General features: G+C 34.3%; 1 long non-coding RNA gene across 2 annotated transcripts in view; it reads left to right on the forward strand.

The window, feature by feature from the left end:
• Positions 1-13,665, forward strand: part of LOC125504637 — a 39,862-nt gene extending 26,197 nt beyond the window's left edge. Inside the window, exons 3-4 of one of the 2 annotated variants that reach the window (XR_007281613.1) lie at positions 2,768-2,802; positions 13,550-13,665. This is a non-coding gene — a long non-coding RNA (uncharacterized LOC125504637). Of the gene's footprint in view, positions 1-2,767; positions 2,894-13,549 lie in introns of those variants that run through there. The other variant, XR_007281612.1, reaches the window with a different exon arrangement.
• The last annotated feature ends 737 nt before the right edge of the window (positions 13,666-14,402 follow it).

Consider the following 14,402-nt stretch of genomic DNA (forward strand, 5'->3'; position numbering starts at 1 on the left):
TCACAGATTTACTGATTATATAAGAGATCGCTAAAATTAACCGACAAATACTATAAGAAACTAGAACATTCCGGTCGGTATTGCTCAATTCTACTAAACTCACATGAAATTATACCTTTTAACTCCGTGCCGCATGCATCCATTTGTATGATGGTACGATGATACGAAAGTGTTTCTATTGGTTGGAGATCTGTCAGTTCGTACGACGGCGGACTAATTGACAGACCTCCTTTTTTTTAATTTACTCCTTCTCTCATTTCTTCACAAAACGCCTGAAATTGTTCTTGCAACTTTTGTAATTTAAGAGCAAAGCAATAAGTATTTCTTTAAATTATAGTTTGGTGTCTCCCAATTACTATAATTTTTAGTGGCAATTTGGATTTAATCCCTATGTTATCCTTAATCCACTCAATTAATTTAAAAATCTAAATATGCAACAGAAGGCAATGTTACTTAGAGTTTTTCATATCGACCGCTCGCTGAAAATCTAGGATTAACGAAGCAATTACGGCATTGATTCTCTCGAGCATTGCAGCCAATGTACGGTGCTACAATCGAATCCACATCAGCCGATATTCGGCATGATTTTAAAACCAGACAAAGGATTTCAATTAAAGACGCGGTACGAAGAAAATTAAACAGTGTTTACCCAAAATACGCTCGCTGCAATTTCTTGCCAAAATTGCAACTGCGGAGTCTATTAGACAAGGAGCAACGGCGTCTGTAGATTTCGGAGTAATGGACCCCCAATGCGAATCAATTCGGTTCCTGATTGTTTTCCAACCAGGGTTGGTTAGTAGGGGTACAGTTTCTCTTCACCTTTCGGAGTGTAATAGACATATCAAATAATTCTCATCAAATCATGAGGATTTTATTCCCGAGGCACAAATTAAAGTTGGATGCTGAAATCATTGAATTTAAAATCGAAGCGATGTTTCCATATTTTTCTCGAAAATCGTAAAATCCACACAGCTATTCGGCACACGCAATATTCGTTAAGGGCGATCACAATGAACAGGTAATTTTGTAGAAGCAAAATGAAACATTAGACTACAATTTTTACAAAAATCAAAATGACTTTTAAATTTGGTTTAGTTTTTTGTAAACGAAGTTTGAATCTAAGTAGTTAATAATTAAACCTTAAATCAGCCTTAGAGGTTCTGAATAATTGATTAATCGAAATAATTATTGTAATTTAAGTACTTAGATTTCTTGGTGTATAAATTAAAAATTGTTTTGCCAATGCTTGGTATTAAACGATTAAAATAAAAGTACCTCCTCTTTGGCACATTATACATAGGCAACAATTTTCGATTGGCCTCTACAGCAGGCCCACCAAAAGGAAGTTAGGAGTGGAAAGGATGGCAACTAACTACTTTACAGAAAAACCAATACTCATTTTTATGAAACCGAAAGCAATCTTAATTAGTAGAGACCAAAAACTAAATGTTTTCAGCAGCTTTTGATTACCATTTCAAGTGATCCTGAATTCTGTAATGAATAATGTTGGGCGTATTGGCTGGAATTCTTTAGGGCGTACAGAAAAATATCACTTAAAATAATAAAACACCTTGTTTATAGTTTCATAGGTAAATCGATAAACAAAATAAACTAAAAAGCAAATTAAAAAATGTTTTACTGTCGGAAATATGAATTTGTTGCGTTGAGGAAAAATCCAGCGTTCCAAATTTAGTTTATCAATTGAGTATCCAAAGCAGCAGAATATCTGTCTATCAAATTCGTATTTTAATTATATGAGTTTTGCGTATTACGGCACAATTAATAGTAGACCTGCTCAACTTAAGTTGGCCAACCTCACTACACAGCAGCATTTTTAATTTAAACTGTTTCTTTATTTACATTATCCAAAGAGGAAAGTTTTATTTTCAAAGTGTGCACCATTGACAGAGCGGTAGAGCTTTAGCCCTTAAACTATTGCTTGGCACGGAGTTTGCTTTCGTTTCCTAATTAAGGGAGATGAACCCGAAACTTTTAAATGGGGTTTCATGACTGCGTTAGTGTTGCACTATATTAAACTCGAAACGGTTGATTATTAGTACTACTTGCAGTATGACTGCAGAAATCAACAGATCCTTAGAGGGAAATAAAAGTTTCTTCACCAACTATCAGTTCTTCTCAGTAGAAATAGCTTGGTTGTAACACACAATATTCTCGTTGCGCGTGTGTGTTTTCTATGAAATTTTACCTATTTGAGGTTTTCTTACAGACAATATTGATGCCATAATCACAATGTAATATATTTTGCGTTTTAAAGAACACCCAAACAATCTCCTCTTTGAATTACGAGATTTGTTTGCTCGAAGGTCTTTTTAATTTTGTAAAATATATTGAACAAAGCTGTAGTTGGTTGCCTGTAACTGGGTTCAACTTACATGGATTAATTTTGGAAGTATTACTTGTGGAAGGTGCACAAATATTGTTAGTCACTTAAGTTCTAAAATTAGCTCTTTGAATGGTTTAAAAAAATTATATGGTCTATCGAGCAACAGTGTGTCTGCAATGAAAAATATTTTACAACAAAAATTTTCAGTTTGCGAGATGTCAGTCACCTAATATTTAATTTTACATTGCATTCGCGATCTATACCTGCAAAGAAAAAGAGTAGTGTTTTGCTAGTAGCGCAAGCTCAAACGGTGTCATTGTTAACCTTTAGCTTGTAAACCCAAAACGGGACTAAACCAAAACTTTTCTCAGTGACATCTACAGTACTATTAATTGCAAGGTAATAATATATTTTTCTTTTCAGGTAAGCTACACGACAGTGGAACTATAAAACTAAAGGTATATGATTTGCAAAAAAACGACTCAAGCTCTAATTGGTATTACTTAAATGTACCTACTCCGTCTTAATTAAAAAATATTTTGGCTCTTATTCTACTCTCCAGAGTCTAAGTTAATAAGTTCCAATTTCTTGACCGATATCGAATAATTGCAAGATAGTTGATTTTCTTGGGAATTCGCTCAGGGCAGTGGTGAAGAAAAAGACAAACTTTTTTAGCTACCAAGCTTTCGGCAATTTATTGTCGCCTTCCTCAGGGTGCTAATCGTTTGGCCGTAAGAAGGCTGGGAACCTTCCAGAATAGAAGAGGAATTCTATCTTTTTGATACAGCTTGATTAAATATTTAATCTTTTAGTCACTTTGTTTGGTCGTAATTTATTTGTCTTGGATTACACAAAATACGACAGACTACATCTAATTTGTTTGTCTCTAGGTTTAGACTTGACTATAAGTCCTAATTGTTTAAAGATAGTTTATTGCGCCACTAAATGTAAATATCTTTTTGTCGGAAGCTACTAAATTCTGATGAATATACTTTACCGTTTCTGAGATATTAAAAGAGCAAAGATTTTTTATAGGTAGTGTTTCGCCCCAATATACTCTCATGAGTCATTTAATTTCTTCTATAATCATTTCTTATTTTGGTGCATATTAGGCGGCAGAGTCTTGATTCGATTTGAACTTCATTTTAGCAATGAGAAAAAGCGGACCAATGGTCTATTTTCTCCTTCTCTGGGTGCATTATTCATGTTCAAGAATCTCGAATCAATTTTTTTCATTCATTTGCAGGTAGTATTTAATTTTTATGATTAAATTGAGTAAGGTTTATAGCTATTTTAGTTAACGATAACATTTTTTATTATTTATTATGACTGACAAGGCGATACCACATTTTTATTATTATGTACAAGTCTGAATTGCATTTGGTGCTTATATTTAAATGAAGCTTTAGATGAGAAATTAAGATGTTGGGAAAATCTATTAACTAAAATTATCGAAGAATAGTCAAATAAGTAAATTTATCTTTTATAGATCTACGACAAATATTTTAGAAACCTAGCAAGAGAAGCAGTTGCGACCTCCGTAACAAATTAGTTCAGTTTACGTATAAAATCAAATTTTCTTTTTTTGTTTGCCTTACTGATCTATCGACTTAAGACCCGAAGTTGTATTTGTACACCAAGGCGAATTTGTAACGTGGCATTAATTCATCATGTGGACCTGCCACTATAAAATATAATACACATTTGCTAAAATAGACAGATAAACGAATAAGATTTACATAGATTCCAATCCATTGTCTTTTCGGCGGCTATTTCATATTCAAAATTTTAAAGGCTAGCGAGCGAGAGACGCATCGTTTATTTAGAATTTGGGGTAGCAGAGGAAATTACGTGTCAGATTTTGATACAAGAGACGGAGAAAATCGGGGTTTGTACAATATTTCGCTTATTTTCGAATAGACAGAAAGGAACCCCCGAAATTCGATGGGTTTTTGTTGCGATACGAACGATTGAAAAACTAATCAGCAGCGCCCACACAGAAATAAATGTATAGAAACTGTTTGCAGGTGCTTTAAATGTAAATCGTCAGTGCGCCAATTCGTCTTTACCAAGCAATAATGAACTGATAATAAAGCGATAACAAATTTTTAAGTTGAGCCTCAAGTTTACACATGTCAAGTGGTGTCGATAGGCCCGAGTTTGATGACAAAGGATCTTAATATCTCTGTAGAAGAGTCGTTAAAACGAAGGCATGGTGCCTGGTGTCGTCTTCGCAGGGGATCGGCTTTCTAAAGGAGCATAATGGGATCACGTTCATCCCTCTTAGATGGGATCAGCCTAGCTTAGCTTGGCAGACTTCGCCTTTTTACAGGAACCGCGTCTTATCGGGGATAATTTTGGTAGTATTTTCTATTTTGGTTTATGTAGCGTGTCAAAATTAACTTATGAGGGAATTTGCCGGTTTATATTTATGATCCTTGGAGTTGCTTAAATCGGGCTATCGGAGCAAGAACATTTTTTTCGATTTGCCAGCTCACGTATTTGCTGAAAAGACGTGCCGATGTTCATTATGAAGAACGTCAAAAAGAATATTATAATTAAATATTTTTTGATAAACAATACATATTGTGGATCTTAATGACATTATGTTATTTATTTCAACTGTCTACATTTAGAAATTTTACAGTGCATCCTTAGGGACAGGATGCACTGTAAAACCGGACTTTTTTTGTATTGATGGAAAAAGTACAGTGTGATTCAACGAGAGCAGCGAAAGGCTGTGCAATTTTTTCATTTTCTATAGTTGGTATTAGTGCTTTTTTTTATCAAACTAAGTACGGTTTTCATCTTTACTTATGATCAATGCCTCCAGTATACAAATAAGGCTTCAATGATTCACACTCTTCAACAAGATTCCTAAAAATACTTCTCACCAATTACATGCACGGATCTATCTTTGTCGAGCTTTTTCATATTTTTTTCTTGAAATATAAGTTTTGCCTGAGTTTCATCAAATGTTACCATATTTGACTTGTTTGCTTCTTTTAATTATTATTCAACTACTGTTAAATATTGTTTGATAGTGAAGTGGGGCGCTGATTTTCAAAAGAATCTTCATATCCAACGGAAATCAATTGATTTTGTCCACATTGTCCTTTATTCTGCCAGTAATACCGAATAAAATGGCTCTTTGGAATTTTAACTCACCCTGCACAAATATGCAAAACTAAGACTAATCCAAAGGCGGATCCAGGAGGGGTCATGGGGGTCATGACTCTCCCCTTCTGCTGGGTTTATGTCGACTAACGATAATTTTTCTAATTTCATAGACAACAAAAGACTGAATTTCTACTATATGACCACCCCTGACTTGAAGGCTGCTCAATGTATGATATTCAAATTTCGCTTTTTTTTAAATTTATGGGTTAAAAATACTCGAATGGGGCTTGAGAAACGTCGAAAAAAGTAGCGTCATGTTTAAGTCGACTTTGCAACTACAAAAACACCCAAATCTAAAACTTCTTTTTAGAAGGCTGCCAACATTTCTTTATCAATTGTTCACTTTAAAAAAATGCTATTTCATTCTCTCTAGAATGATGTAAAAATGCACGTTGTTCCTTCAGAAAATATGTGGTACAAAAACCATAATTTACAAAGCGTTAAACATTCACTAGTTTTTAAAGAAACAAATTATTTGGGAAAGCAAAACCTTTGAAACAACTTACCCCATAATTGGGAACATTAGCTTTTTTTAGGTCTTGGCTGTCTTGAAACCTCATATTTGCTTGAATTATTGTCTCCAATTAGCACCGGTTAAGCGTAAACTCACTTTACTTCATCGTTGGGACACCCCGTCCTTGCCAACAACTATCCACTGTTGTACCATACTTTTCACTTTCAACTCGGGTAAGTTGTTGGCATCCTCGAGTGTTATTTAAAAATTAAATAAAACACGACTTAAGGTCCTATTCGGGTTTTGAAAGGTATAAGCAAATTACCGTGCGGCCAAAGCCATAACATGTACGTCAAGTCGAAATCATTAATTTTTGGAAAAGGCATTAACTTTTGAGAGTCGCACATGGTTAAAATGGAGGCGATCCAATATTGTTAGTGTTTGACTACGATCTTATTTACAAGGCTCTTACTTACTTTAAACATTTAACTAGCAAAACCACATCTCTCTCAAACCGTGAATAAATATGATATTGCTTCTGCCCAATAAATTTTCCTTTGAAGCATTGGTTACTTTGCTGCCACACTGTTTACTGTTATCGTAGTCGATAAGAATTAATGAACGAGATTTCCGTATTTTGTTTCATTTTTGAATTGGCAATTAGTTGCACATCTAACATGAATTTAAGATTTCGCGCTTCAACGGAATTGAGTGCTCCCGGAGTGTTCAGTTCTCAGTAAATGTCTGTTTGTATGCTTCGTTTCTTCACTTAATATATTTTTAATGAGCATCGAAGATATAGACGTTCTTGAATTATTCACTCATCTCGACGAACTATTGCCGGCAAATAGCAACTTACAAATTATAGAAGGAAATGCATCTACATTCAAAAGGCAATACGATTATTCACAAATAACGACCTCCATTGTTCAGTAACAAGTTTCTTCTTGTCGCGACAAATTATTATGACAAAAAGGAATAAAACAAAAAGCTACCATTACTCAAGCCGATATAAAAACGGTTTCAGTGCGAGACCCGAGACACAGAGAAAAATGTCAAATAATTAGTTATCCTGTTGCCGGGCCTATCACAAAAACACGAATTGTCGTTTAAGCGCAGTAATAAGAAAAACTCTAGCTACATCGCTCCTGGGAAATATGTAAACTCGAGAAAAGGATCGAAGTTTTTCCTCGGCAAGGTGACAAATATGAAATTTACATATAAATGGGATATTTCCATCTGTGATATGCACAATTCGGGCCTTTCAAGACCCTTCTGTTGACAAACACTTCATAGTGTTTACTGAATTAAATAGGTAGCTGCCGTTTTTTCACCACCTTTTGTATTGTTTGATTTATAAACCATCTGATAGTTGAGGGAAGCAATTTGGTTACCACTTTAGTTTAGATTCAGTTTATACATGGTGTCCCATGACAAATCACTACTTAGCATGTGTAAGCGTCAGAACACATGGAGGAAAGAATTGCAATAAAGTTGCTCTAAACTAAACCTTTTTGATAATACAGGAGGCCACATTGTTTTAATTCAAACAATTTCAATTTAAGCTTAAGACCACTATACAGGGTGGACCAAGATAAGGATGTATTACACATGGATTTCCGAACCCATAAGACAGACAAAGTAATGAAACAGCTGCGCAATTAGGGGCCATGTGTATCGCACACATGGCATTTTGGAAAATAAAGTTTTTCCAATTTTCTGTTTTATTTTTGAAGCTATATCAAATCATCTGAATGAACGAAAAATACTTTCTCATGTAACCGAAAATTAATTACAACGTTTCGCTTCTTTGAAACGATCACCAACTTTTGTTTCTCATATGGATCGAAAAAAGGCCATAACGTATTGGGTAGCTCTTTTAATAGCGAATTTAACGAATATAACAGGACGATCGCCAGACTTGACCCCACTCGACTTCTTCCTTTGAGTTTACATAATTAAAAGTTTACGATCTTCATTTTGACACTAAAGACCAACTTTTACAGGTGCAGTTACAGAAGTATTTAATTCCATAACTCCAGATTTAGTATACAGATTTGTAAATTCAACCGTTAGAAGAAGAGATTTGTGTTCAGAAAATAATGGTTACATTTTTGGACATTTATGATAAACTTCTGTATTATATACGTACAGGTTAATTTTATTCAAATTACTATTTTTGTATAACTTTTTCTTCATTGAAAGGTTTTATTCTTTTCTTCGTAAGTTTTCTAAATGAGACGTACTCTTTTAATCGAATGGCGTCTGAAATTTGATCTGCTGAACTGTCTTCTTTCAGGATATTTGTTGTGGTACAAAAAGTGGTGCTTAATAAACCTCATTTATTGAAAAATGTTTTTTTTTAACGCAAGAACCGGTGCGAATCGTACTGTATGGACATCGTGGAATTCGCTATTAAAGAAGGTCTCTAATACGCTATCTACTTTTGTTAGGTCCTTATGAAAAACAAATTTTGATTATTTTAGACGAAAAACAAAGCTGGTGGCAAACGAAACGTTTGAAAAAATGTTCATAGGCATCATTTTGTGGAGGTTTTAAAGGTGCCATACGAATGAATTTCTTGTTTCTTAATATAATAATAATGGTAATAGTCTTTATTTCCAATCGTATTTCTACAAAATATGAAATTAAATTGCGTCACAGGGATTCTTGTTGGTTCTGTCATCATGCTATATAATCTCTAAATACTATATGGCCTTAAATCTGTTAACAAATTTTTGACCCTTATTCTAAACATTTTCTGACATACTATATATTTGGTATCACATGGTAAATAATTAAATAATTTTAGACACATATGACTTGGGTGTTTTTCGGTTAGAGTTAACATTCGCAGTTCTTGTGTTGTAGTCGTGTGCTATTCCTAAGTCAAACAAAGTTTTGTGATCGAAAACAATGTTAAACAGGCAAAAACGTAAATAGCATAGAGAGTGAGTATTCTGCGTGTTCTAAACACTCCTCTACAGCTTTTTCATTCATTCATCAGCAGCTTCATTTATTTTTACTCATGATCTTGGTCTTATTCAGGTTTTTTTTAGTGCCACCCGCAGGGACTTTTCATGGAGTTCTTTCATCATGATCTCTATTTCATTGGGGTCGCTGCTCACACCTCACTTAACACAATATCATCGGGAAAGCGTAGGTGGTTGAAATATAAACCGTTCACATGTATACCTCTTGCTTCCCAGGGCAACTTCTTAAATACATCTTCCAGAGCCAATGTAAACAATTTGGGTGAGACAACATTCCCTTGACAAACGCCTCTGTTCATTGAGATTTGATCTGATATTAGATCTTCATCTATTGTAACCTGCATTGCTGCATGTTCGTAGATTTATTTTATGAGGGTGGAGTATCTTGTATCTATTCTGGCTGTCTCCATTGCTGTTGGAAACGCCCATGTTTCTGTCTAGTTAAACGCTTTATGTTAATCTATAAATAGCATATGGAGAGGTATATTGTATTCAACACTTTTCTCGATTAGGTGGTGGATTGCTTGTAGGTGGTCTGTTGTGTTAATACTTTTTCGGAAACCTGTCTGTTCAACTGGTTGGTAAAAGTCGAATTTCTTTGAGAGGCGGTTTGTAACAATATTTGTCAGAAGCTTGTAAATGTGCGATAGGAAACTTATTGGTCGATAGTTTTCCATATTTGCGGTATAAAATAACTTCTGCGTTTTGCCATGTTTTGGGGATCTTTCCATGGTGAAGGCATTTATTTAGAAGTATGCGGATTGCCTCTTCTAATACATCTCCCCCCCCCATTTTAGTCCTTTGAGTTGTTATTCGATCTTCCCCAGGCGATTTTCTGTTCTTCATTTGTCTGAGCGCTAACACAACTGCTGATCTATATCAGGGATCTCTTCGGAGCCTACATTCGTGATCATTTGTGGCTGGGTTATTGGTTCTGGGGTTATTGAACTGCATTAATTTTGGTAAAAGCTTTGAATCACGCTTTTGATTTCGCTTTTGCGGTTCACGATTATTCCCTGTTTATTTCTAATTTTACATATTTTTATCTGACCCTTTGATAGCTTTGATCTTAATACACGTATGTTTTTATTATCTTCTATTGTGTTTTCAATCAATCTGGCATTATGTGCTTGTAGATCTTTTCGGATTTTTTTGTGGATGATTTTGTTTAATTGATTGTATTCATTTGAATCTCTGCTCCTATTTCCCCGTTTCTCCATTAGCTCGATTGTGTTCGATTGAAGCTTTGATCATATCATACATATCTGTTTAGTTTTAGTAGCTGTTTGAATTCTTTCTGTAATTTTCTACGATGGGACATTTATCTCTCAGCCTTCCAATGGCATTAATTCCTTATTTAGAGTCTCCTGGTACTTACCCTTTTCTATCCCAATTTCTTCCAGTGTTGCGTAGTCATGTTTTCGTGTTAGTTTATTGCGTACAATTTTGGTGTTAATTTGGAAAGTAGCTCTAACTATTCCATGATCGCTACCTGTACCAAATTTGTCTAGAACCTTGACATCTGTACATATTTCTCTTTTGGTTTTATTAACTTACTTTTTTCAATTATACATGTTAGATTTTAAAAAATAATACAATTGGCCAAGAACAAGTGAATGTATTGGTCTGTCACATATAGAGAGAAAAGTAATAATAAGCTGAAAATAATCGTTGAGTTTTGCTTTTATTGCTTGAATATGCTTCAGTCATCATGACTGGGGGGTGTTTTTGCAGATTACTTTATCTTAGGAATGTTTCCTTCTTGGAATACATTAGACTGGTAATTGATGGCCGCTGACTTGGTTTTGTTTTTTAATTACTGGTTCGAGATTTATGGCATTCGTTCTGCGTTATGACATCATATCAACAAGATCTAATATACATAAAGCATCAAGTATTAACGCCATACTAATAAGAGGAAGGTAATTGGCAGATTCGAACAAATATGTTGTTGAAGAAAATTTTAGCGGAGTTCTTTGTGAGTTTGTTATGACTTTGTTTAAAAAATGTCAGCAATACAATCGTAATAAGATTATTGAAAGGAACCAACAAAGGTATGAATTTCTCAACATTTTCCTTGTATAAACTTCATTAAAATTTATTCATATACATAGGCGTCACTAATAAATTTGAGACCTACAATTTTGAATAAGTTATCAGAAAATTTATCAGTGAATCCTTTGTATTTGAAAACTATACTTTGTTCCCGACATCGTATATGACCCTATAGATCCAGCACACATAAAACCTACATTGAAAACCGTGATATATAATAAAATTTAATAGACATATGTTTTATAAGATAAGCCGACTTTTAGTATTGACCTTTGATGTACTAAATAAGTTAAATTTGAATAAGATTTTCCAGTAAGGATGATGCTTTTATCAAAGTGTCTTCTTGCTTCTCCATAAATTAGTCATGTCTCCCAAATATCGACATTCAATTACGAGACTTGTGGACCCCAAGCCCCACCGTTCATACCTCCATTTCCTCAAGTGTTTACGTGCCAAAATAAGGAAGATGCTACATTTTTATTTTTATCACTGTGCCCTTCTGGCATATGAATATTTAACAGCCGAGCCGACGTAATCTGTGTCAGGGGAACAGAAAGTGGCCAATATGAGTTTCTTTAGAACCCCACACGACGTTGCTCCCCTTAAATGAAGGGACCGCGTCCCGAAATTAAGACGCAAATGATTTCTGATTTATGAAAACATTGCGGCTGGCTCGTTTTAAATAGGGGCACAGGCTTTTGAATTAAGGAAGCGACTGTGTAAATAAATCTATATTTGAGAAAGCATCTATCATATATCCTTAATTAATATATCGATTTAGTAAATATAACTGAAAATTTTAACACGGAAATCCATATAGGTTGGAGGACATACACAGAATGGTTCAACTGGGCGTCTTGCTAGGAAAGCCGGGTGTATTTATTTAAACGAAATAGTTTTGATAATGAAAAAGTAGTTGCGTTACTATGGTCTAATCTATGTCTATTGTTACTTATCTAAATATTTATTGAAAGGGATTGCGTATTTAAGGAAAAGTCGAAATCTGGTCTATTGCCGACATTTGGGTTTTGATAGTTTTAGTTTAAACTTTATTGTTCATCATATTTGTTGTTAATTTTGTGCGTCGGCATGCCCGAATTGTTAGTTTTTTTGGGAATCAAATAATAAAAATTACAACAGAAAACAGAAAAAAGTTAGGACAATTTATTTTTCAAATGTGAAAAGTTTAATGACAAAAGTTTTATTACGGTTTTTAAAGCCAAATATATTGGCAGATTATTATTGGTTTAAAGGCAGATTTTACTGAAATAAACCTTTAGAAGTTTATTCATGACTATGTTAGTGCTAACGTTCTATCAAATTCGAAACGGCAATGAACAACGATTAGTACTGTCCCGTATGTTGTCAGTATCTCTTGTTCAGATCTTCTTTTAAGATCTTCACTTCCACGTGCTGGAATTCCGCAATTGACTTTTTGTGTTGTTAAGTTTAGTTCGCCGAAGTAACACAATCGAAGATTGAGCGATTCTACTAACGCTTGTTTGCCTTGCACAATCTGAATCATTCAATAATTGAGGTTGTGCATGACGTTCGAAATGTGGTGAATTGATCAATCTTTCATTGTAGGATTATGCGCATTAAACCTAACAATATACAGGGTGTCCCGTAAGCTCATGATCAAAAGGGTACTGTGATATTATTTGGACCAAAAGAAGACAATTAACAAAAAATGTCTGGTTCCTCTGCTATTGAAGTTCAAAGTTCTTCAAAAAATTTATCGTTTTTGAAATACCGGGAGAATGGTCCGATGTATTTAAGTGAAACTCGCTGTGAACTTGTTCTTATGTAAGACTCATATTTTGATGAAACAATGGAGTTTCATTCATTTTCACAAGATTGTGAACAAATGATTATTGCATCAACCTAAAAAAAATGAGCTGATTTCATCCTCCAACTAAAAAGTTCTAGCAGTTGTAGTGTCACGACACTCGAAGTTTGTTGAAAACGGCTGAATTCGACTGTTTCATCAAAATATGAGTCTTACATAAGAACAAATTCTCAGCGAGTTTCACTAAAAGACATCGTACCATTCTCCCGATATTTCAAAAAAGATAAATTTTTTGAAGAACTTTGACCATCAATAGCAGAGGGGCCAGACATTTTTTGTTAATAAAAGTTAGGTCAGATATCGCAGTACCTTTTTGATCATGAGCTTACGGGACACCCTGTATAGATATAGATTTTTAAAGGTTACGGTTATTACATTTTATTCTGCTCGCTGTCGTAAAGGTTTTGTCACTTGAAATCTACGCTATTACGAAAATTGCATTGCAGCTATATCGTTGGAAGTATTGACTCATTGAACAAATATTCGGGAGCCCACACTTCAAACAAACTAACTTCTTATATTCTGTTCATATTCATGACGCGCATAATCTATATAGCCATTTTAGCTCAATTTCTCGACAAAGCAGTTCCACAAACTTATAGTTTGCTAATGTAGCCATTTTCTCCGCTAAATCAAATAATACACAATAAATTACCAGTTGCCTCTAATTATAGCAATCCGACCAGTTTATTAGGAAGAGAATCATCCATCTCAATTACAAACGGATGTGATCGCTGCCGTGAGATCTCCAAGATGATATAAAGAAAATAAATTGATGCCAGTTTCGAACCCCGAGTCTGAGGGGATTATTCTTCGGCGCTTCTGCATTTCTAATTAATACATTTCCGTTTCTAATATAAGCATTTTACTTGGACATATTCCAGTTTAAAGCAAATTTGTTTTGTCATGTGAAATACTGTTATCACACATTGCAGTGGAAATAAAACGTTTAAAAATGCCCATCTAAATGTTGAGGAATACCTGTTTATTATCAATTATCAAAGTGTTTTTGTCTCAGCACTCTTTTACATTTTACATATTTCCGAAAATAAGTGTCCAATTTTCATTGAAAAATTATTCGGCTATTTAAAAGCTTCAAAATCTGCGTTTCTCACAGTTTTTAGATGCCCATCTTGTTATTGAAATTACTAATGAAAATATTATTTGTGCATACCTAAAACGGTCAAAACTGAATAGCACGTAGGGGACGTATTACTGCAAATTTTATTATAAATTAAAGTGAACAAACCTGCAGCTTGCTCGGGAGGATTTAAGTGCGACATGGTGCGACATGGGCGACCGCGCGATGTAAACTTGCAATTCGAATGCACAAAGTGTTTTAATTTACCCAAGAGTTAGCCAAATTAGCAAAAACTACAGTACTTCTAAAAATGTACCCAATATGGGAATGAAATTGAAATTTATTTAATTATTTTTTTCTGTCGCTACCTTCAGCTGAGTAATTATTATTATCACCTTTGATTAGTTTATCTCACCAGACGGGGTTGTTTTCGAATCCAAGCATTT

This window comes from Dendroctonus ponderosae, unplaced genomic scaffold (genome assembly GCF_020466585.1).
Source record: "Dendroctonus ponderosae isolate FM_Combo_2020 unplaced genomic scaffold, Dpon_F_20191213v2 Dpon_F_20191213_5, whole genome shotgun sequence".
NCBI lineage: Eukaryota > Metazoa > Arthropoda > Insecta > Coleoptera > Curculionidae > Dendroctonus > Dendroctonus ponderosae.